Source organism: Mus caroli, unplaced genomic scaffold (assembly GCF_978045245.1).
Source record: "Mus caroli unplaced genomic scaffold, Mus_caroli_1 scaffold_11, whole genome shotgun sequence".
Classification (NCBI taxonomy): Eukaryota; Metazoa; Chordata; class Mammalia; order Rodentia; family Muridae; genus Mus; species Mus caroli.
Window position 1 is genome coordinate 78,929,797 of NW_028227266.1, and position 24,077 is coordinate 78,953,873.

A 24,077-nucleotide genomic window follows, 5' to 3' on the forward strand; every position below is an offset into this window, starting at 1 on the left:
TCTTGCCTCTTGCCATTAGGCCACGCCCCTACCCAGCACTCCTTCTACCAGCCCCTTCCTCGCCGCCTCCTGAGGTCCCGCCCCTCTCAACCCTAGCTCTTGAGGCCTCCCCTTCACAGCCGCCCCGGCGCTCCTTGACTTGAGGCCACGTCCCTCCGCTCCTTCCTTCCCAAGACCCTACGCTTTGCAAGTCCTCCCCGTCCTGCTGCCTAGGACCCCGCCCCTCTCAGCCCTTCTGCCCCAAGACCCCGCCCCTGAGGCTGTCTCCGCCCACTGGCCAATGAAGACCCGCCCTTTCTTTAGCCGCCCCGCCCCACTCCCACAAAGTCCCGCCTTTGGCCCCGCCTCCCGCCCCCTTGGGCGCTCCGTAGCAGTGACGTGCGCAGGCTGGGCACTCTGCAGGGCTCTCTGGCCGGCGGGTGGAGACCGATCCCGGATCTGTCCCAGCAGGAAGCGTATCCCGGCCGCCGTCGTGCTGTCGTCTCCGGTGCTCGCTCTCGGCCGCGGTGTCGCGCTCGCTCTTCGCGCCCGCAGCCCGGCAGCCTTTCCACGGCCGCGACCCCTCGCGCACCTGCCTCGCCGGGTGAGTGTGGGCGCCTGCCCGCCTGCCTGTCCTCACTGCCTTGGCCTCTGCTCTGCCCGGCGCGGACTGGAGCTCCGGCTTCCCCTTCCCGGGCCGGCGGGGCTCCTGTCACCTGAGGAGTCCCACCCGACACTGCTAGATAGTTTTATTTTCTCCTTTGGAAACACAGTGAAAAATCTACACAGTCTAGTTTGTTGTCAGAAGTAAAGATCAATTGATACCATTAATAATTTAGCTGTGTCGAAGACCATGGTAGCATACTACGAAGCTGGAATTTTAGTTCCTAAGCGTTCTAGTATCTTGAGTGTGAGTTTTACGGATGTGTTGCTGAAAATAACTTTGTTATTTAATTCCAAAACGTCTTAAACTAATTAAAACGTGCTAGCTGTGGATTGTATTTTAAAATAGGAAATAATTTGATAAGGTCATTCTTAGATAATCTATGTCAGGAACTTTTACACAGAGATACATTTTATCCGGCATAAAGTATGTAGGGCAGGGCTGTTTAAATCCCAAAGTGGAGATACTGCTGGAGCGCTACACAAACGCTGCTCCGATTTCATATGTGTTGAATAAAACTTTAGTTTGCTCTTGTGTTACAGTTGGAGGATTTTCGAATATAGTTAGTCAGCTTGAGACTTTTAACAGCCTTTGAGGCTCGGCTGTAACACCATAAAATCTGAGTCTTGAGCTTGGTGGTGGTCATGGTCCAAAGGTTGGCTGCGGAACAGCAGCATTTCTGTACAAATTAACTCAACTTCAAGACATCTTGGCTTGTGGTTTTCCAACTGGGAAATGTTTAGTGAAAAAAAATTACCTTAGTGCTCTCTAGCATTAATTTTAGAAATGGCCACAAATGCTACAAGGGGAGCAGAGGAAGCCCAGAAACAATGCAGTTCTTCAGAACAGCTCATTGACTTTTAAATGACTGCTCATTTTCTGTGTTTGCAGTTGCACAGGAGTAAACACGCACAGTGATAAATAGAAGTCATTTTAGTCTGATGCTCATCTGCCTGTAGTGTTTTTATTTCGTGTGTGTGATCTGTTACCCATTTTTTTCCTCTTCCTTTCAAGTTTTGTATTTGTTTTCAAAAGTTACTTGTAAAAGGCAGGGACATAATGCCACCCTTAAGAAAAGACTGTTGTGATTATACAGTTAAAAAACCATGGAGTATAGATTTTTACATATGGTCTTTAGTACCTAGACACATGAGCAAGAAAAAGTGAATAACTATGATTTTTCATAGAGGCTACAACATATTAAAAACAAAGATGCAAATTATAGTCCATGGGACTTATCTGAAAGGGATTTTCCCCTGTTTACACGATCAAGTTTTAAAATAACAGTGGCCAGGAAATCGGAGAGAAGCCGAAGGCTCCTCGCTCATCCTGTTGTGACTTTGCCTGGAGTCTGTGGTGGATCACTTATTGTTTAGACAACTGGTCTGTATCTGGGTTTTGAAAGGCCTTTAGATGGTTTTAAAGATTTCCACCATGCAAGGTCTGAATAAATCCATAAGAACTCCACATAAAAAACCATTCTCTAGTTTTTAACTTTCTCTTAGTATTCAAAACTCCACTTAGGGTACAGGATTGGGAGTGTAACTCAGTGGGTAAAGACCTTGCCTTGTGTGTGTGTGTGTGTGTGTGTGAGGCCCTGGGTACTGGAGTTTCATTTTCTGTATTAGAACATCTTATTTAAACATTGCCATTTGAAAAACACATTGCAATTTGAATAAATCTCACACAGTATAATGGTGATTCCCAGAAAGAGATACTTTGTTAACAGCTTATGAGCTGGCGATTTAGTAGTGATGTGTGTGACACACAAAAAAAAAACCCTAAAGGTTTGATTTACAAAATAATATTCCAGGTTGACAGTCTTTCCTTTTATAGAGGAGAAAACAGAGGCTCAGAGAATGAATACTTGCATGTAGCTTTGGAGGGGCAAAGTCCAGACTCTGAGTACACATGGAAGTCTCTGACGGCAAAGCCTCTCACCTCCTTTCCCCAGCAGTTGTCTTGATTTCGGTTTACTTGGTGAGCTATTGAGAGCCCTTTGAAGGCCTGATCTGGAGATTAGGAGTCGGTACCCTGGGTAAACTGTGACAGGCCATGCATGGAGTCTAGAACGAACTGAGAATTCTGTCTTCTTTCTCAAGGCCTTGAGCAGTGACCCAATGCTATGGCATCACGTCTGGAGTGGTTCCAGCATGTATAAAGTATTACGTGCTTTTCATTTTGATGGGTTTATAGGAATTAACACTGCAATCTAATCCTGGATTGATTTCATTGTAGCTGAGCAGTCTATGATGTTTCTGGTCAGGATGGAACTTCGGTTTTTGTCCTTCATATGAGCTAGACTGTTGCTCCTAAATTACAGTAGCTGTCTTTTAAATGTTATTCAATTAGCTTTAACCGTAGGAGGGAAACATGCTTCGAGATTAAGATATCCAGGCCTGGGAGATGCTTAGCAGGTAAAAACACTTGTCTGGAACCCTGATGACCTTAGTTGGATACTTGGGTCTCAAGGAAACAACTTCTGTGAATTTGTCCTCTGACTACCCCACATAGGTCATGGCATATAGCCATGAACAAATGGTTGTGCTTTAAGAAATAAAAAATAGTGGTGGTGGCGCACGCCTTTAATCCCAGCCCTTGGGAGGCAGAGGCAGGTGGATTTCTGAGTTCGAGGTCAGCCTGGTCTACAAAGTGAGTTCCAGGGCAGCCAGGGCTATACAGAGAAACCCTGTCTCAACCCCCCCCCCCCAAAAAAAAAAAGATTAAGACATCCTCCTACCTCTACCTCTTGAGTGCCAGAGCTTGCAGCTCTGCCCTTCATTATGCAGTACAGGGAATGAAACCTGGTTCTGTGCTAGGTAGGCAGTTCATCAGGGGAACTATATCTTTAGCCTAGGACAGTTTATTTATTTATTTATTTATTTATTTATTTATTTATTGTATATAATTTGTGTGTGACCACGCATGGCATATTTGTGAAAGTCAGAGGACAGTTTTGCGGAGTCAATTTTTGCCAAACTCAGGTCATCCTGTTGGCCTGGCAAGTGATTGTTTTGTTTTGTTTTGTTTTGAATTTGCTGAGCCATCTTGCAACACCCCCCCCCCCCGCCCTGCTTTTTGGGATAGGGTCTCACTATGTAGTACAACCCTGACTGGTCCAGAACTCACAACCTGACTGTCCTCTAACCCACAGGGTTACATTTACTTCTGTCTCTTGAGTGCTGGAATTAAAGGCATATTCTACCACACCCAGCTTATACAGTGTCTTTTAATCAAAATGGTTCATGGCTTCTCAAAGAAAATTTACTTTATTAATTATTTACTTGTGTGTGTGTGTGTGTGTGTGTGTGTGCACATATGCATGCGTGCACATAAATATGAATGCCTGAAGAGGCCAGAAAAGGGTACCACACCCCATTTATTTTGAGCTATGGCTGGTTGTGAGCTGCTTGGCTTGGGTGCTGGGAACCAAACTTGGGTCTTCTAGAAGAACAAGTGCTCTTAACCTGTGAGCTCTCTCTCTCTCTCTCTCCATATATATATTCAAGCTTTATGAGTGTCCCTTGAGCTGTAATTCACCTAATGGAATGAAATGGCAGAGCCCTTTTGGATAGATGTGTAGAAAAGCACAGGGAAGGCTGAGCAGGGCTCACCTGGATAGGGATTTTTCTTATTGGAATTGCTAAGAGTTTGTATCCAAGGCTACTCATATTCTAATGTAAGTGAATAAAAAACCATCCAATGACTTAAATATGAATCATTAGCATTTGACAGTAACATGCTTTATTTTTTTCTTTTGGGAAGAGGTGAGAGTACAGACAATTGACAACTGATCCTAGTTAAATGACCTAAAAGTTCTATTTTTTGAGGCTTTAGGTAATGTTTAGAGGTACCGAGATTTTTTGTGTTTACAGTAATATGCTTTTATTTGTTAGTTTTTTTTTTTAGTGGGCTGATGACCTTAAAGCATAAATATTAGTAAGCAATAACATAAAATTTTGAGAAATCACCACAAATCCACCAAAATTTTCTTTGTGAGTAATGAAGCCTAGGAAATAAAACCCAAAGCACAGCTGGGCGGTGGTAGCACACACCTTTAGTCCTAGCACTTGGGAGGCAGAGGCAGGCGGATTTCTGAGTTCAAGGCCAGCCTGGTCTACAGAGTGAGTTCCAGGACAGCCAGGGCTATACAGAGAAACCCTGTCTCGAAAACAGACAACAACAACAAACCCCAAAGAATCCAACAACAAACAAAACAAAACAAAACAAAACAAAACCCCAAAGCACACCTCTGGCATGTTTAGAAATCTTGCTGGTGTTAAAAAGAGAGGAGATAATTGGCTGTGCAGAAAGCATGCGTCTGGTGAAACCAAAACACCGAAGCACATTCCTTCAGTGTATATTCATGCAGGGCGAACACTAGCACTCATGCTGACTAATGTGACCAGGAAAGCTCCCGGCAAAAACACAGGCATCTTTTGTGTGTGTATGTTACATCACTTGTTATTGTGTTTGAAAGTACCCAGTGGTTGGAGAGATGGTTCATCAGTTAAGGGCACTTGTTCTTCCGGAAGACCAGAATTCCACTACCAGCATCCTTGTCGGGTGGCTTACGACCACCTGCAAATTCATCTCCAGGAGATTTAGTGCCTTCTAACCATTGCAGATATCCATACATGTCTAGCATGTACTCACACAGACACATACAAATAAATAAAAATACACATTTTTATTTTTAAATCAGCTGATTAACCCTTACCAGGTGAGCTCTTTCGTGTGGCAGAGTTTTTGTTATAATGGGGATCTTTGGATCTGGGGATTAGCCAAGATTGTCAGATATATAGGAAGATGGTTTGAAATGGAACATGTAAAATCTACAATGAGGTTCAGTGGCGTGGGATTCAGTGGTATAGTCTTGTAGTTCAAGTACACGGGAGTCTGATGAATCACAACGATTGAACTCAGGCTTTTGCAGCTAATTTGGGAAATAAGACAAGATCCCATCTTAAAAAAAAAAACAAAAACAAAAAACAAATTAAAACCTCAAAAACAAAACAAACAAACAAACAAACAAAAACACCCTCCACCCCCAATGAGGTTTGAAATGTAGCTTAGTTGGCAGAGTACTTGCCTGGGTTGTATACAGTCCTGGATTGGACCAGCACTGTATAAAACTGGGTGTGGTAGCACCTGTCTGTAATCCCAACACTCAGGAGATAGAGGCAGGCAGATCCATTTGAGTCTCAGGCTAGCCTTGGCTATGTGAGATCCTCTCTTATCCCTCTCTCTCATTTCCCAGGTTAAAATCTGAAGGTGTTTATGTCAAAAGTGAATATCTTCCTTTCATATATATGTATATGTACATGTATATGTATATGTATATGCATATATATCTCCAAACAGACTTAAACATTTATAGGGAAATAATTTAAGTGTATTTTCCCCTTAAAACAACTTGATAAAACAGGCAGAGCAAATTTATTCTTGTTTTACAGGTGTGAAAATAAAGATTAAAAAACTTTATCCATTATTACTGGAAGTTAACTAACTTGTTTAAGGTCAGGTAGTCCTTTAGAAGCATTTCTGAGGATGGGTTGTCTCTGTATTCCCAAAGTGGTGGGCTCTCCTTGGCAATATTTCTTTACTTCCTAGTGTTAGGACTAGTCTGTCAACAAATAACTTACATTTTATAATACTTAAAATTCTGAAAAATCATTGTCATTAAACTTTGCTTCTGTTGTTGTTGTTTTAGACAGAGTTTTGACATGTATCTAAGCTGTTCTTCAGCTTGCCACTCTCTTGCCTCAGTCCCTTGTGCTGGGATTACAGGTGTAATAAAACAAAAATTGTATGTTTTTATATTAAAAATAAAGAGAAATGTTCTGGAGAATTTTGAAAATAACATTTATTACTTAGTTTATTGGTGTTTATCTAATGGTTATGACTCTTTTGGTTAGGAAACATTAATGGTGTGTGTGTGTGTGTGTGTGTGTGTATGATGGTTCCCTTATGCCTTAATTCGTTTAAAAAATATGTGAGGGGCTGGAGAGCTGACTGAGCAGTTATGAGTACTCCCTGCATTTGTAGGGGACCTAAGTTCAGTTCCCAGCACCCAGATCAGGCAGCTCCTTATGGACTTGCAGTTCCAGTTCTAGGAAATTCAGGGACCCTGTACACAAATGGCACACACACAGACATACATACAGACACAGACATAGACACACACACAGACAGACACAGACACACACACAGACACACACATACAGACACAGACATAGACACACACACACACACACACACACACACGCCTTAAAACTATTGAGTGTTTACAAGAGATCAGACACTGTTCTTGGTCCTGGGGATACAGTGATTACAGTAAGGCCAAGTCCTTGGGCCGAGTGACATTATATTGTTGTTTTGAATTAAGCTAATTATAGACTTTTCATTCCAGTATGTAATCAACAGGGCTGACTCTGACGTTGAGAAATATAGACAGTTGTCAAAGCAGTGTAATTTGAGGGCAACTGAAAGACTTATTTGCCCTAAAATATTCTCCTTCTGGAGACGCCCAGCCCACCAGGGTATAGCACTGTTTCATCTCTGCTGCTCATAAATACCAGGATGTTTCATTACTCACCACAGTATCAGGACACAAGGCAGAGAAAATTAGCAGAGCCCAGGGCCCATGTGTTGGTGTAAGAGGAGTCGGTGTAATTACATTGTAGCTATTGCTTATTGTCCTTTTGCTGTGTGCCAGATACTATGCCACAAGAGTAATTGAGGCACGTTGGTTAGTCACAGTGTCACTATTGGGGATTGGCATTGTGACTCATTTTACATATTGGGAAACTGAGACAGAGACAAGGAGTTTGCTCAAGCTCCATCTGACGTTTGAATCGGGACAGTTGAATCCCTTGCAGTAGTTAGCGTCTAGTAGGCACAGAGTATGTGGACAGAGTGCTTATACAAATGCACTGCCTTCCATTCTGTGTGTGGCAAAAGGTGGAAAGCAGAAAGCCTTGGTGAAGGAGGAAGGTGGGGAGAGGCCAGAGGGATGGGAATGGGTGGGCAGATAGGAGGGCATTCCTTGATACCTGCTTGCCCCTTAGGGTTATGCCTTCCTGTGAAAACCCCGGGGCTTCCGATTCCGAAGAGCTTTTAAACATTAGTGTTTATGGGTCACCTTCACTGGGAAGAGACCATAGGCCCATCCAAGAGGTCTTGGTGTTTGCTAATCGTTAACTCAGTGGTCAAATTAATTTGTTTAGGTTTCAGTTTTCTCATTGTAAAGTGGAGGCCATGGTGATTGCCTGCTTTTTTTTTTTTTTTTTTTTTTTTAATTGACTTTACTTCTGATTCTTCAGGTGGCAGCAGTCCAGACACAGAATGGTTCAGAATGTCCCCATGTTGATCATTGTCTCTCCTTTCTTTGGTCATGTGTATCCTTTCACCCAACAAACAAACAAATGGAGAGAGAGAGAGAGAGAGAGAGAGAGAGCTAGAGACTTGGGTAGAATCTTGAAGATGGCCCCTGTTCATTTTGAAATTACCCTGGGAGCTAGTAAAAACACAAAGGAGGTGAGCGAGGGCAGGGCCCGATCATCAGCATTTAATAAGCTTGCCTTTGATTTACTGGCATACCAACATTTGAGAAGTGCTGGCTTAAAGCTTTCTTCCTCCTGTTCTTAGGAAGTGCTTCACCAGTGAAAGCAAGTGGTCTGGATTATGCAGGAGAGGTGGGGAAAAAGGAAGTGAAAAATCCCCTACCAGAATCCTTTCACTGATCTTTTCTTTTCTTTTCTTTTCTTTTCTTTTCTTTTCTTTTCTTTTCTTTCTTTTTTTTCTAAAGCTTCCTTAAAGCTTACGGCATTTATATTGAGTCAGGGCAGTGCGGTGTTAAATTTTATAACTAATTAGATTGTAATGACTTAGCTTCGTTTAGAGTGAATTAGTATGTAACATCTAAACTGTTATAAAAATAGGAATGAAATATGCTTTCTAGGTTGTAAGGGGAAAAAAAAGCCTTAATTAGATTTCTTTAGTGTGGACTACCGAGTGAGCAGAGAGAGGTACTAGTCATAACATGAAAGAAGTACTAATAGGAAAGAGGATTTTCCTTCATGATGCAAATAACAGCAGTGCTTGCGGCAGTCAGGGAGCAAACAAGGGTAGCTAAGCATTGAGGAGCTAGCAACAGTGAGAAGACTGCCATTCTCCCGAGATCACCAGGCCTGAGAGCTGCCCTGTGGAGGAGGGCCAGTGGGAGCTGTGGCTTTGAGGCAGAGCAAGAGGAAGGGAGGTTCCCTGGCTTCTGCCTTCAGGCCTTGGCCAGTGATTTCCATTGGCAGAACCCAGCTAGGGAGCTAAGTGATGCTCTCTGCAGGCCCATCCTCCCCAGAAGAGCAGAGGGTGCAGCTGTGGGCGAGCAGATGGAGAAGAGCTAGGAGATTAATTAGAACCTCCGGGACTTTGCAGCATTCTCTCCGGGAACTTTAAATAACTTGTTGCATTGTGATACATCTGTAAGATGCTTGGGACTACTTGTATATGACGTAATGAAGATAGCTTTTTCAGTTATTTAACAAAACATCTATCTATCTATCTATCTATCTATCTATCTGTCTGTCTGTCTGTCTGTCTGTCTGTCTGTTTATCTGTCAATCAATCAATCTATCATCATCAATCTGTATTATCCTAATAAGAAATATAGTCTACATCTTTTAAAATATTTTATTAACATGTCATGGCTTTCTATGTTTGTTACATAATTTTCATTACAGGTAATTTTTCATCATTGGGTATTCTCTGTTTAGTTGAATAAATGGGTTTCAGGAAAGAAAAACACCTTTAGATAACTAAACAACACATTATTTGCAAGCAAAATCCTTTGCAGTCTGAAGCTTGTATTTCTTCTTACCTGGTCAGTGTTTGTTTGCAGCAGGGTTTCCCTGTGGAAAGTGGTCTGTCCCAGAGCTCCTGGAGTTTCTTCCTTTGGGGGGGAGATTACGGGTGGGAGCTGTTGTGCCTGGCTTTACCTGGATTTTTATCTTTGTGTGTCCTGGAGATGAAACCGGGGCCCTCGTTAAGGACACTGTTGCCCCTACTCACTCTTAATTCTAGAAACATTTGTTACTTTGGACGCAAGGATGGAGGCTACTGGAGAACGTGTCTCTCTCTCTCTCTCTCTCTCTCTCTCTCTCTCTCCATACAGAGGCTCTTAGGATACAGGTGATACCTCCTCCAAATAACAGGCGACTTCTCAGGTCCTTCCTTCTCTTGAGGGCTCCTCTGAAACAGAGAAAAGCTCTGTTCAACAGCCTTCAGAAAAGGAAGAGCCACTGCGCTAGGTATTTCTCCTGCCGCTGTGACAGAACACCGGAGAAAAGCAACTTAAGTGGGTTCCTTAGTGGCTCACAGTTTGAGGGAGACATTCCATCGTGGGGAAGACGTGGTGGTGGGGCTTGAGATAGCTGGTCACATTGCTTCTACAGTCAGGAAACAGAGGGCTGAGTGTTGGACCTCATCTGGCCTCTTCCGTTTCCCCTTTAAATTCTGCCTGAGACCCTTGGTGCCCTGTTCAGGGTGGGTTTCCCTCCTCTGGTAAACCTTTTGGAAATGTTTTCACAGACACACTCAGAAATGTGTCTCCTAGGTAATTATCAGTGAATTTGTAAATTAAAAAAAAGCTTTCCTTTCCTTTTATGAGGATGGGTGTGGGTGTCTGCATTTATTTCTGTGTACCACGTTCACTGTGTGCCCTAGAGCCAAACAGTTGTAAGCTACCATGTGGGCGCTGGGAATCGAACCCTTGTTCTTTTGAGAGCAAAACGATTCTTAACCACTGAACCATTTTTCCAACTCCCAATTTAGTCATGTTTAATGAAGGTTAGCCATCATAACCATGTTGCTTAGTATTGAGCAAATTAATCAGACAGCTGGCTATGAGAAATATATATATATAAGTTACAAATTCAAATACGAATACAAATAAAGGATACCTCTGACTGTAATTCCATAGTTTGAGGTTTTAAAAAAAATGGTTTGTTTTTGTTTGCTTATTTGTTTTTCTTTTCCCTACGGACAGTGTGATCAAAATGAGTAGGTTTGGAATCAGTTACATTAGCACTGCTCTTTGGAATTGTATATTGCAATTGTAATTTGTAGATCTGAAAGCTTTTATTTTATTTTGTTATTTTAAAGAGGCAACTGTTTGTAACAACTTCTGAAAGTCTGTTTTATTTAAAATTTTTAAAAAAAAATTGTCCTTATTTTGTTTGTGGGTAGAGTGTGTGCAGGTATTCTAGTCTGTGTATGTATGTGTGGTCATCAGAGGACAACTTATAGGTGGGGCCCTGGGATCAAACTCAGATGGTCAGTCTAAGCCACAGGCACTTTTCCTAGTGAAACAGCCTCATAGATCCATAGTGTTTATCTGAATTAGCATCCCCCAGGAGAGAATTGGTGGTATTGGTTTACAAACAGCTCTTTGAATTTCCCCCATTTAAGGACTGAGTTCAGAAAGAACTTTTCTTCTCTCCCGTTTATTTATTTATTTTTTTTATTAAATCAGACGGAACGTTTGAGTTTTGGTTTGTGGGCACAGTTTGCTGTCTGCTGTCCTTTGGGGCTTCGTATTTGGCAAAGGAACAAAGAGCATGTGTGTGCTGGTGAGGACCCTATGTGCTCCTCTGCTTTTCCTGTTCATATTTGATCTTGGAGGTTAGAAGAACAAGATAATCCAGCTGTCTGTTACGATGGTGTTCTGACTCCAGACAGAACCAGGGCTTGTCTTGGCTACTGAGATGACAGAGGAAACAGATGAGCAAAATGCATAAAGCCCATCACCAGTTATCCAAGTGGCTGATTGAGGAAGCCAATCTTATCTTAAGAGAGATTTTTCTGTTGGGGAGGAAGAATTCGGAGATGTTAAGTGAATGAGTTTGACTAGACACCATACAAATATTTTAAAACAGAGAGAAAATGTTTATTCCAACCAGAATTTGATATTCCATTTGGTAATACATTCTAATCTCCCCCTTCCCTTCCCTTCTCCTCCCCCTCCCTTCCTCCTTCCCTCCCTTCCTCCCTTGCTTCTTTCCTTTTCCCCTCCTCCTTCTGTTTCAGCAGGGAAGGCTACATAGGTTAGGAACTTAGAAATGAGCTGTTTATTTGGCAGTTTTATAATGGGCTGTTAAAAATAGAGGCTGTCCAGTGATGGTATGCACGATGTAGCCTGAGAAAGCAGGCCACTGTTTGCTAAAGGCATGTTTCTGGATCTGATCCAGGATGCATGGACTTCGGTCTTGCTCTTTAAATCTCTCATCTCCTTGGCATAGAATATTGAAATGGATCAACGTGCACTTTTGAAGCAGAAGAACACACCAGCTTTATTACTTACCCAAAGGGCAGACTGTTAAGGCTCCTAGGTCAGCTTCAGGATGTATGGTCAGCATGACTACACACTGCCAAGTGTCTGTCAGTGTGCTCGATGACCGTGATTATGATTCCCATGGCTGCTGCCCACTTTGAGGTCCCAGGCCCCCCTTTGATAGCCATGTTCCTACTGGATCTGGAATTTCCCTCGGGTTTCCATTGCCTCCCAGCTCCAGCCTCCACTGCCAGATGGTGAGATAAGGGAGGCCGGGCCACCCAGCAACGGGGCCATTTCTCTCCAGGCTTGGTTTTATACATGCACTCCAAGCATCTCCTTTAAGCAACTGTTTGAATCTTTCTTGTGTATGAATGAAATGATACATTCATTTATAATATTTGCTACTCTGAGGGACCTCTCACTTATTCCAGGGCCCTGTGGGGCTGACGAGATGGTTCTGCCGAGTAGGGAGAGGTGCTTGCCCTGCAGGCCTGGTGACCTGAGTGCAGGCCCTGGAGCCTGTGTGAGAAGGAAGGAGAGAACTGACTCACGGAGCACCCTCTGACCTGCACATAAGCACCTGGCGCCTGAGCTCATCTCCCTAAATGACACATTTCAAAAGGGAGTGACTTATTTTGTAAGGGGAAGAATCCTTTTGAAAATAAGTCATTGTTTTCTGGACTATACTAATGAAGTCCACTTTTCACACTTCATTTTTGTATAATCATAGTTCTAGCTGTGTATTCATTTGGTTTAAATGTGTCGAAGTGAAATTGGACCTCATTTCACAGTAAAGGATGGTTGCATGATAGTTTTCTTAAATGTTATTTGTTGAAGAGACACTAAAGTGTATCTCAGTAGGCTTATCTATGGTAAGAACACCTCTTTTAAATAATAGTTTGAGTTTCAGTATATAGCACGGTAACAAATTATGTTTGTCTTATAATATTCCTGAGTTTTGGGCCCATAAGATGGCTTAGTGGCGCATGCCTTTAATCTTAGCACTTGGGAGGCAGGGGCAGGTGGATTTCTGAGTTCGAGGCCAGCCTGGTCTACAGGACAGCCAGGGCTACACAGAGGAACCCTGTCTCAAGAAAAAAAAAAAGGAATAGGTTTCTGACCTCCATATGTTTAAGGTGTTATACCCTTACACACACACACACACACACACACACACACACACACACACACACACACACACACAAATATGTTAAATAGGCCAGGCATGGTGATGCTTGCCTGTAATTTCAGCAGTGAGGAGGCAGAGGTAGGTGGATCTCTGGAAGTTCAAGGCCAGCTTCACCTACATAGTGAGTTCTAGGATAGCTGGGATTATATAATAGAGACACCCTGTCTAAATAATAATAATAATAAATAATAATAATAGCGATAATACCAAAATCATTAAGAAACAAAACAAATAATAAGTAAAGCAAAAGTTTTAGAAAAGTCACGATGTGTAGAGTTCTGTTTATGCTAAAGCCATTGTTTCCCATGTCTGAAATGAATTTTTCTGAGAATGGCTAAGTTCCAGAAGATAATTTATTCAAAGTTATTAGGTTGAAAAGCAAATAATCTGTTGTCTGAAACATGCTAACATGTGGTTATGGGTAGAATATGGTCTGTCCCTAATATCATGCTAACGAGGCCTTGATCCCAGATTCTCTGCAGCCTGTATTCTGCCCTGAATACTTGACAATGCCTACTTTGTGAGCTGCTAATTAATAGATCCAGTGGCCCCATTTAGACTATGTTTTCTTCTGCCACTCTTGGCTGTTAGGGTGCCTGCCCCTCCTCCTACCCTCTTGTTGGCTCTAACTTTGCCTGTTGATCCCCCCCCCCCGCCCCCGCAATGCCACTTACTGTCTTGGGAGTCCACACTTGGCACTTGCTTCTCTCACCGTCTTCTCATCGTCCTCACGTCAAAACCATTGTCCAAGCGTCATCTCTAGCTACAATTTTCCAGGATTTAGTTCGGTATCATCGTACCAGTAAGACTGATGAGTTCTTAAAGTTTTCCACAGTCTTTACGGATTTCTCTTCTGTTTCTTTCGTGGCACCACTCCTGTTGCAGATCTCCTGTTCAGAACTTATGGCCACCCTTCCCGGCATCACTTGGTAGATTTCACTGGACACCCAGCACTGCTCTGCCTCTGGAAGACCTCCCTTGGCTTCCACACCTGCTCATCTGAGTGCTGGCATGATGACTTCCCCTGTTGGCTCTGTCTCTGTGTCTTATCCTTAGAGGGTCTACATCTAGGTGGAACTGATGCTAACAGTCGCCTGTCCCATATGGGTCTCCAGTGGCATCTCATCAATATTCTTCACAGTCCAAACTCTGGCTGGACGATTTGCGTTTGGGGGATGGCTAAACTTGGTTGTCAGTTTGACACGTCTGGGAAGAAGGAAACTCAGTTGATTAATTGCCCACATCAGATTGGCCCGTGGTCATTTTCCTGATTGCTAATATATGTAGGAGGACCCAGCCCAGTGTAGGCAGTATCATTCTTGATCATGTGATGAGCTCTGTAAGAAAGGCAGCTGAAGGTGAGCCTGGGAGTAGCTCAGTAAGCAGCGTCCCTCCATGGTTTCTGCTTCAAGCTCCTGGTGGTCTCTGATCCTACGCTAACATGAACACACCGACTTCCCCATGAAAGCCAGTTAGAACAGGTTTCAAATCCTCTTTGTTTCTCTGTGACACCCCTGCCTGTGTGTGTGGTCTAGCCCTATGTCGTGGACCTATTCCCCAGACATGTTATCTCTCCATTCTTACCCTGACTGATCCTTTGTTTGGAATGAGTCAGTCTTATCCATCTTTTAGGATTTGCTTGAATTAACTCTTTCAAAGTAGCCTTTTGAATTAGCTTAGTGGTACAGTGCCTTCCTAGGGTGTGGAAGGCCATGGTTAAATCCCCAGTATTTGAACCCCACCCCAATATCCTTTAAGAGTTTACATTTACATTATAATTATATTATGGCATCAATAACAATTATGTAAGATATGTCTCCAATCACTCACATTCTTCCTAGGAGTTTTTTCCACTCATATAAATTATTGAGACTGTCATAAAGATTGCATCTGTAGTATTCACTATATTGGAAGTTAAAGCTTGAAAATTTAGAATTATTAAATGTGCTGAACTATGGGTAATAGAGTATATTGATGAAAATAGCATTTTATGAAAATGACTTCTAAGACATGGAGGAGGTGACATTGTTTTCATCCTTGGTGAGTCTCTCTACTAGTTTAAGAGAGGCTAGCTAGGTGTCACACATACTCAGACTCCCCATTGGCTACAGCACACTCTTTCAGTTAATGTACATTACAGTGTATGTGCACTGCTGGGAAGGGGAGGGGCAGGAAGGGGAGAAAGGGGAGAGGAGGGGGGAGGAGGGGAGGGAGGAAAAGGGAAGGAAGGGAAGGGAAGAGAAGAGAAGGAAGGAAAAGGGAAGGGAAGGGAGGAAAAGGGAGGAAAAGGGAGAAAAAGGGAGAAAAAGGGAAGGGAAGGGAAGGGAAGGGAAGGGAAGGGAAGGGAAGGGAAGGGAAGGAAGGGTCTTACCTCTTCAGATAATTTTTCTTTTTGATCCTTCATCAAAACCTAGCAAGTGCTAGCTCACATAGAACAGGGCTGCCCATCAGGCTGTTTGGACTCCATATACTCTTCCCATAGGCTGATGCGTTGTGGATGATCATCTGGGAACAGGAGGTTCTACTGCATGATGTAGATCTTCTCAAGCTATGCTGTATGAACAATTGCTGTTCCCCTTCAGGGATACCTGGCTTTCACCAGTGCCGGGAAATACATCGACAAGCTTTACTCAGAACAAAGGGCAGGGAGGTGAAGGAGTTCTGAGGCTGCCAGGTCTCAAGGTTGACTGGGCATTGTAGGTCACTTTAATTTTGTCTAGTCATGAAATCAAGTGCAGTTCCTGATGCACAACACTCAAAACATTTGCACTAGGCCTTTCCTCCAGAGTGCACATGTGCCTCTGTTTCCTTCCCAGTTCACTCCACAGAGTAGTAGACACAGGTCAGGATATGACAACACGAGTTGTCACTGCTTCACCGAGGTCATTCTTACACGGAGTGTACTTGCTTTCTTGTCTCTACATGCCAACCACTGTGGGGGCCACTGCCTTGCCAACAGCTCCAGGAGTTTTAGCCACTGCACCTGCTACACCATTATTTCAGAGGGAACCCCAGGGAAGGAAGTCGGTGTACTAATGGTATTATGAGAATTTACAGTTTGACTTTGCTGACTTGAGGACGCCTCCTCAACAGAATCCCTGCTCTACACCATTAACGGCTTGGATTGTCATTGTGCTCAGAATTCATGAAGACCAGCTGCATAGTCCATAACAGTGGAACTATACCTTGCCCAGAGCTTACTTCAGTTCCTCCTAAGAGGTAGAAGCTGCAAGCTTTGAGTGGATTGATGAGGACCGGCTGCCCAGATGGAGACACACACCACACACAGACACACACACACACACACACACACAAAACCTCAGAGTTCATTTGTTTTCTATAAGAATTGTGCAATTAAAATATTTTGAGGCAAGTAACTGTAATCTCAGTACTTAGGAGGCTGAGGCAGGAGGATTGCTGTGAGTTCAAGAACAGCCTGGGCTACAGAGTCCAGAATCTTATCTCAGAAAACAAAACTAGAAAAAAATTTAGAGGTAAATTCAGACACATTTTTTTTATGAGCTGTAACTAAGACTTCCTTCCTGGACTGTAAGTAGATAGTGTCTAATTCCTTATGGGAAAGGCTTTTGATCTCTCTTATCTAGAACTAGAGGGTCAATGTCTACTTTCTTCCACCTCCATCTAGATGATGTGAATAACTTGCTATCATCAGGTGAAAAGACAGGGAAACTGAGATAATTGGAAGTTTAAGGCATAACCTTTATTTCACAAAACATCAGTGTATACCCTAGTAAAAGCAAGCATCAGCAATTGGGCATTTAAGAGAGAGGCATATGACTATACATAAAAGTGAAAATTATTTTGATGTTGGATATTTAACTCAGCGACTCACCAGGGCTAAGCACTCTATACTCTCTCTTCACTGAGTGTTTTTAAGAAAGAACTTCCTTTTTAAAGATTTATTTTTGTTTATTTATGTATGTGTGTGTGTCAGAGCGAGAGCGAGAGAGAGAGAGAGAGAGAGAGAGAGAGAGAGTGCTCAGAGCTTGTATGCCTATGGAGATCAATCAGAAGAGGCCACAGGTCCCTTGGAGATGGAGTTACAGGCAGTTGTGAGCTGATGTGGGTGCTGGGAATTGTAGAAAATGAGCCCAGCCCCTCCCCCATGGGTGATCCTGTCTTGTGCAGGTCTTTGCAGGTGTCAAGAGCTACTGTGAGTTCAGGGGAACAATCTCCACAGCTCCCTTTTCTTTATAATTATTTTTGTTTCTCATGGATTAATTTGAATGAAATCTTAGATATCATAAAATTTCATCATTCATAAGCATTTTATTTTCTTAGAAGAGGTTATGTAAACTTTTTTCCTCACTCTTCTCTTCCCTTTAAGCTGTCATGTGTTAAAGTTTTACTGCTAGCTGTCAATGCTCTAAGACTTTCAAAATGATTGTTGTAATACTCATTCCATGCTGTTGAAGTTAGTAGTCAGTAAAAGCTGCATGTGTATTTTATGTGTATCTGTACATATATGCACGTATATAATCCTAAAAATTGATGAATTCAAAAGACATTATGAAGTTATACATGATATGTATGCTTGAGTATATGAAGACTCAGGCACACCTGTACTGCAAGGCAGACCAAAATAATCTAATGCTACATATGTTATGTGGAATAATCATAAACACCGCATCTTCCTCATCTTCAAATTAGCAACCTTGAGAAGTGTGTCAAGTTGACCAATCGACCACTGCTTTGTAACATGGCTTTTCCAACATGACAGATACCTTCAGATAAGGTCATATGTCAACTGAAGTTCTCTCTCCACACACGTGGACTGCATTGCTGCAAAAGCAGTGTGCATTAATACAGTATAACACGTGATGAATATACACAGGTAATAGCTGGCATCCAACTGTCCTTGAGTCTGCTTTTCCCTTTCCGTCTATGTATCAAATTGGTATCAGAGCAACTTGAAAGTTTGAGACAAAAAGCAACAAGTTCTGTACGCTCCCCAGCTTGGCATGCATGCTCATTTGTTTTGGCTAAAATATTTATATTGAGGTTTCTTCCTCAGTTCGTTGGGTGCTGTTGTATCGCTTGTACCTCAAGCTAGCCTCGAACTCACTATGTCATTGGAGCTAGCCTTGGATCCTGACCCTTTCCTCCATCTGCCATGCACCACCATACTCAACCGAATATTATATGATCCTTCAAGTGAGACACTGAAGCTTTAATACTGAGTAGAAAAATAAAAAGAAATGAAATAGCCCAGCACTCGGGAGGCAGAGGCAGGCAGATTTCTGAGCTCGAGGCCAGCCTGGTCTACAAAGTGAGTTCCAGGACAGCTGGAGCTATCCAGAGAAACCCTGTCTTGAAAAACAAAACAAAAAACAAAACAAACAAACAAACAAAACAAAAAGAAATAGGAACAACTACTTTTACCAACCCTGATATAGATTAGAAACTATTCATAGTGTATAGTTTGGAGTTGGAGGCGTAGTTCAGTGGTTAAGAGCACTTGCTGTTCTTGCACAGGACCTGGGGCTGATTATGGAACACAACCCACGTGCTAGCCCATAACCATCGCATAGCCCAAGTTCCAGGGATCCACATGCATGCAAGCAAAACATACACACATACATACATACATACATACATACATACATACGTACAAACTAAATTGAATAAGGATGACTTTATCAGTATGTAGTCCATTTTTTATGCATAACCTTTGTTTTAGAAGACCTCAGAGTGCACCCTGGTAAAAATAGGTATCATCTCTTGGGAGATGTAATCATGTCTGAAAGCAAACATTAATTGAAAAGAATAACATGATTTATAAGTCCCATCCCTAAAAAACTGATGGAATCGTTTTTCATCTAAAAAAGTGAATTTACTTGCTCAACCATGCTATTGTCAGCATATATATATGCATATCTGCTACGAAAAAGGCAGGCAGATTGCTGCCTTGTGTGCTTTCTGTTGCTGTTTCCCTTTGAGGCAGGACCATGTTCATTACCCCTGGCTGGGCCTCGAGCTTTCTGTGGAGAACGATTGGCCAGGCCGGAGAGCCAACTGCTCCTGCAGGCTGAGTGCTGGGAATAAGATGTGCACCACCAGGCTTGGCCTTTTAAAAAAATCTTTAGTTTTAGGATATATGATTTCAGTAATCTGGTCTAGTTGGATATGAATTGATTATGAAAATTTCTCTTTATTTTAAAGAGTCTCTTTATAGCTGTATAAATCAATTTTTAGACTGTCAAAAGATTGACATTGGGAATGAGCAAAGGGTAAAAGCAAAGGGTTACTGTACAATATATGAGATACTTTGCAGTAGATCGTCATAAATGCTGTAGAGAGATATATTTGAAGACATAAATAATTTTCTTTTTCGTGTTGATAAAGGTTTATGTATTTTTGTTTGTATGTCATAAGTTATCTTGTAAAGTATCCTTATACCTTGCTTCTTTTGGTTTTTCGAGACAGGGTTTCTCTGTATAGCCCTGGCTGTCTTGGAACTCACTTCTTTTTTTTTTTTTTTTCATTTTTTTATTAGGTATTTACCTCATTTACATTTCCAATGCTATACCAAAAGTTCCCCCATACCCACCCCCCCACTCCCCTACGCACCCACTCCCCCTTTTTGGCCCTGGCGTTCCCCTGTACTGAGGCATATAAAGTTTGCAATTCCAATGGGCCTCTCTTTCAAGTGATGGCCTATTAGGCCATCTTCTTAGAGCAGGCTGGCTTCGAACTCAGAAATCCGCCTGCCTCTGCTTCCTGAGTGCTGGGATTAAAGGTGCGTGCCACCACGCCTCGCTTATCCTTGTGTTTTATAGACGTTTTTTGATAACTGTTGGTAGCATAATCAAAAAATGATTGGTTTCCACGGGTTTAACTTTATTGATTATTTGATGTCAAACTAACAAGTCAGCTGAGTCTTGATGCATGATAGGGGTTTAGTGTTGTTGACAAGATAGCATAGATGGCATCCTTAGGCGATAGGTGGAAGCCAGGCTTGGGGGTGCCGCACAACTGTAATCCCTGCACTTGGGAGCCAGATACAGGCTTATCTCTATGAATTCCAGGGCACCTTGAGCCACACACTTGAGTCTCTGTCTCAGAAAACAAAACAAACCAACAAACAAAAGAAACAAAACAAAACAAAAACCAAACCCCAAATTCAACCCAACCCAATCCAACCCAACCCAAACCAAACAAAATCCTACCAACCCCCCAATACGAAAAACCAAAAACCAAAAATAAAAAAATTCCCCCAAACCCAAAAAAACCTCAAAACAAAAAAAAAAAAACCAACCAATCAAACAAAATGAAGTCAATGTCAATATGAAGTTACAAAGCACATGCATTTAAATTGTAGTGTTTGTCCTTACAGACAGTTCCTTATAGAAGAATTCCTGTAATGGGGCCTACCCTCCTGAGTCCGTCTGGTCTGCTGAGAGTATCATACTGGTATGTGTCTCATCTGTCCGCTCCACTTTCTCGGCAACTTTTAGATAGGTTCAAACAGCTATGGTCTGCTCATTTGAACACATGACGGACACTTTCTCCACATGTTTTGTATCTTTCAACTTAAAGTTAAAAACCCCAAAGCAATGTTTATTGGTTGTTTTCAAAGAAATCATTCCTATATTTTGCATGATTGACATAGTAGCATTTAGCAACATGGCTATTGTGGTTGTTAAGTTTGTCAACTTTGTGGGGGGTGGGGGAGTTGGGGGTGGGGGTGGGAAATCACCATGGAGACAAGCCTCTCGCATGCTCCTGTGGGATTATCTGGATTATATTAATGGGACTGGGAAGCCACACCTTTCCATGAGTGTATGTGTGGGGGTCCATCCTAAATAAAAGGAAAAACAAAACAACAACAACAACAGCAACAACAAAAAAAAACGAGCTGAGGACAAGTGATTATCTTGCTTTGCTTCCTGATTGTGGTTGCTATGCAACCAGCTGCCTCAAGCTCCTGCCTCAGTGAATTCCTCACCTAGATGGACCTGACCCTCAAACTAGATAAGCCCCTTTCCTCCCTCCCTTCCTCCCTCCCTCACTTCCTCCCTCACTCCCTCCCTCCCTCCCTTCCTTCCTTCCTTTTGTCAGGTGTTTTGTCATAGCAACAAAGAAAGTGACCAGTCCAGGCACAATTGAGGTGCAGCTGGCCAGCATGCACTACATTTGCCATTTCAGGTCTGTTTGGTTTTCTTTTTGATAGCAAAATCTCTAATTTGAAATGAAGAGATAAATAAAAGGCTTCTTTGTTGAATCTACTAAAGGGTGTAGTTTCTGATCCAAGAAGTTGATTCTTGAGCAACCAGGGAAGGACAGGGTGTCTTTTAACTTGGGATGTATTCTTCAGAGATGTAAATTCCTCAGAGCTATAAGACCATTCTTTGTCATTAAAATTTAAAGAGAAAATAACATACAAAGATAGATCCTGAACAGTTACAAACGATAACAGATCTGATAGCCTGCTAGCCACACTCATGTGCTTCATATATATAGAGAGATAAGCCTGCACTCATAAATAATAAATAAATCTCGTAAAACAGACTCATCAAGTGTCCACCCTCCTGATCTCCCCATTTTGAATGAGGGAACACAAAGTCTTTACTTTTTCCTCCAATATAAATGAGAATTTGGAGCGACTTTCCAAACACTCACTGTATGGATGTGAGCACAATAGAATTCACACTTCTGCTGTCATAGGGTAGAGGACAGGTGCTGGGTTGCCATGGCTGTACTACACTCAGCCCCAACCATGTTAGCCCTTTCTTAGGTGCCTTGTGTAATGCCAGCATGTGGGGTAGGGTCCCTGCTTCCCTTCCCGTCTTGCTTTCTGCTCTTGCCTTTGCCCTTGGCGCTACCAGGAACCTGTGCATGGCAACAGAGAACTGCGCCACACCACCCAGCTTTCCCCAGTGCTGGTGCTGCCACCAGGATCACGTGTGCCAATCAGTGCTCTACCGTGTACTGTACTCCAAGCTCTTAGAACCGCAAACTTCCTGTCAAGTATAAGCAAAACTATTGGTGACCAGGATGTTTAAAAGATTCAGGTTTTGTAAATAGCTCATATTCCAACCCTTATCAATTATTTCCCCACCTCTGAAATTGTAAATTCAAATGATCCTCTTGGTATAACACTCCTGAGGAATGTAACAAACCTTCAGTAATAACTGGTAATTATCAAAACGTGTTGTCTACTGAAAGAGCTAAAAAATAGACCATATTTCATGTTAGAAATGAAAGGATTATTAACGTTATTCATAAGGTACACTCAGGTCAGAACATTAGAGTAGATGCATACCCTGGCAATGTGGCGAAGAATGGTCTTGAACTCCTGACTCCTTGACTTTTTGCAGTGCTGGGATTATAGCCATGTGCCATTACACCTGATTTCTGCATTTGGAGGCTATGAGACCTGCCTGGCTTAGAACCTGCATTGTGGATCAGGATGGCCTTAAACTCACAGATATGTCTTCCAAATTCTGGGATTAAAGGTGTAAGCCACCATACTTGGATAGCTCTGCTATTGTTTTAAATTTTAAATGTTGTTTTACGTTTTCAGGTTTCTTTATTGGGTTCTAGATGCATAAAGGTTTTGCCTGTATAGATCTCTATCTATCTGTGTGTGCCACATGCTTGACCAGTGCCTGCAGAGGTTAGAGAAGCATGTTGGATTCCCTGTGTGGGTGCTAGGAACTAAGCCCAGGTCCAAGAACATGACATGTTCTTAACTGCTGAGCCACTCCCCTGCTTCTGCTGTTTTTATCTGGAACTCTTGATGTGGTATTTCTGTAACTTTTTTTAAAAAATACTTGTTCATAAAAGTTCTTTATGTCTGACCTGTAGATATGGGCTACAATGGTCACATTGGTGAACATATATAGTCAGACCTGACCTTATATAACCAAATGTATTTTAAATCATTTACACAGATTAAAATTACATTAATTAACTAATTAATGTGCGTGTGTATGTATGTGCGCATGCATGAGTGTCATGGCGCAGGTGTGGAGCTCAGAGGATAATTTTGCAGGATTCCGTTCTCTCACTGTAAATCCTGGGGATTAAACTCAGGTCAGCAGGCGTCACAAAGTGTCTTTACTTACTGGTCTCACATTTTAAAATTCCTGTTCACATATTTGTTGGTGGAAATTATTTTGCTTATATCAGTAACCTTATTTAGATAAAGTCATTATGCAGTTATAAAAACATCTCCATTTTGACTGCTTAGATCTTACTGTAGAGAAACAGTTTGTTTTAAGGTGTTCTGAACCTTACTAATGAGTACTTACTGAGTACTTACTGCTCTGTGAGAAGTGCTGGCCAGGAAGTGGCTAAAACAAGATCACGTGGCAGAGCGCAGCCCTAATCCAGATAGACTGGAACCTGAATCCATACCGTGAGGGAAATCCGTTCTGAAGGAGTTTTGGGGTGCAGTCATCTGTGGATGGGCGGAGTTACCTTTGTCTTTTCAGTAGGAGACAGAAAGAGAATCAAGGGATTTTCTGCTTGATTGCATTGTTTTTTCTACCAAGCAGGCACTAGGACATCATGAATTTTAAAGGGACCAATGATGTATTGGACCTTTAAAGAAATGCTAGAAGCCTGTGTCGTTGTTTTGGCTGGTGCTGTAGCCCAGGACCTTCTGAGTGCTGGTGTATAGCTATCCTACTGAAGTATTCTAGGCCAAAAAAAAGTACTAAAATACTATGAACTATGTTTGTGATGTTGTAATTTAAAGTAACTCTTTCGTCAGATTGGATTTTTAAATAGATTTACTAAATGTTTTAAAGATTTATTTTTCACTCAGTTGTATGTTCAAGTGTCTGTCTGAATCTATGTGCAGAGGCTGGAAGAGGCTGTCACATCCCTCAGAACGGGAGTTTCATGGAGTCATGAGCTGCCATGGGGTGCTGGGGACTTAACGG

The 24,077-nt window shown here is 42.2% G+C and overlaps 1 protein-coding gene across 5 annotated transcripts in view; it reads left to right on the forward strand.

The window, feature by feature from the left end:
• The first annotated feature begins 359 nt into the window (after positions 1–359).
• Positions 360–24,077, forward strand: part of Myo6 (myosin VI) — a 142,226-nt gene continuing 118,508 nt past the window's right edge. For 4 of the 5 annotated variants that reach the window (XM_029482049.2, XM_029482051.2, XM_021171399.3 and 1 more), the window contains exon 1: positions 360–583. The gene's annotated coding sequence lies outside the window, so the exon portion shown is untranslated. Of the gene's footprint in view, positions 584–20,521; positions 20,599–24,077 lie in introns of all 5 variants that reach the window. The other variant, XM_029482050.2, reaches the window with a different exon arrangement.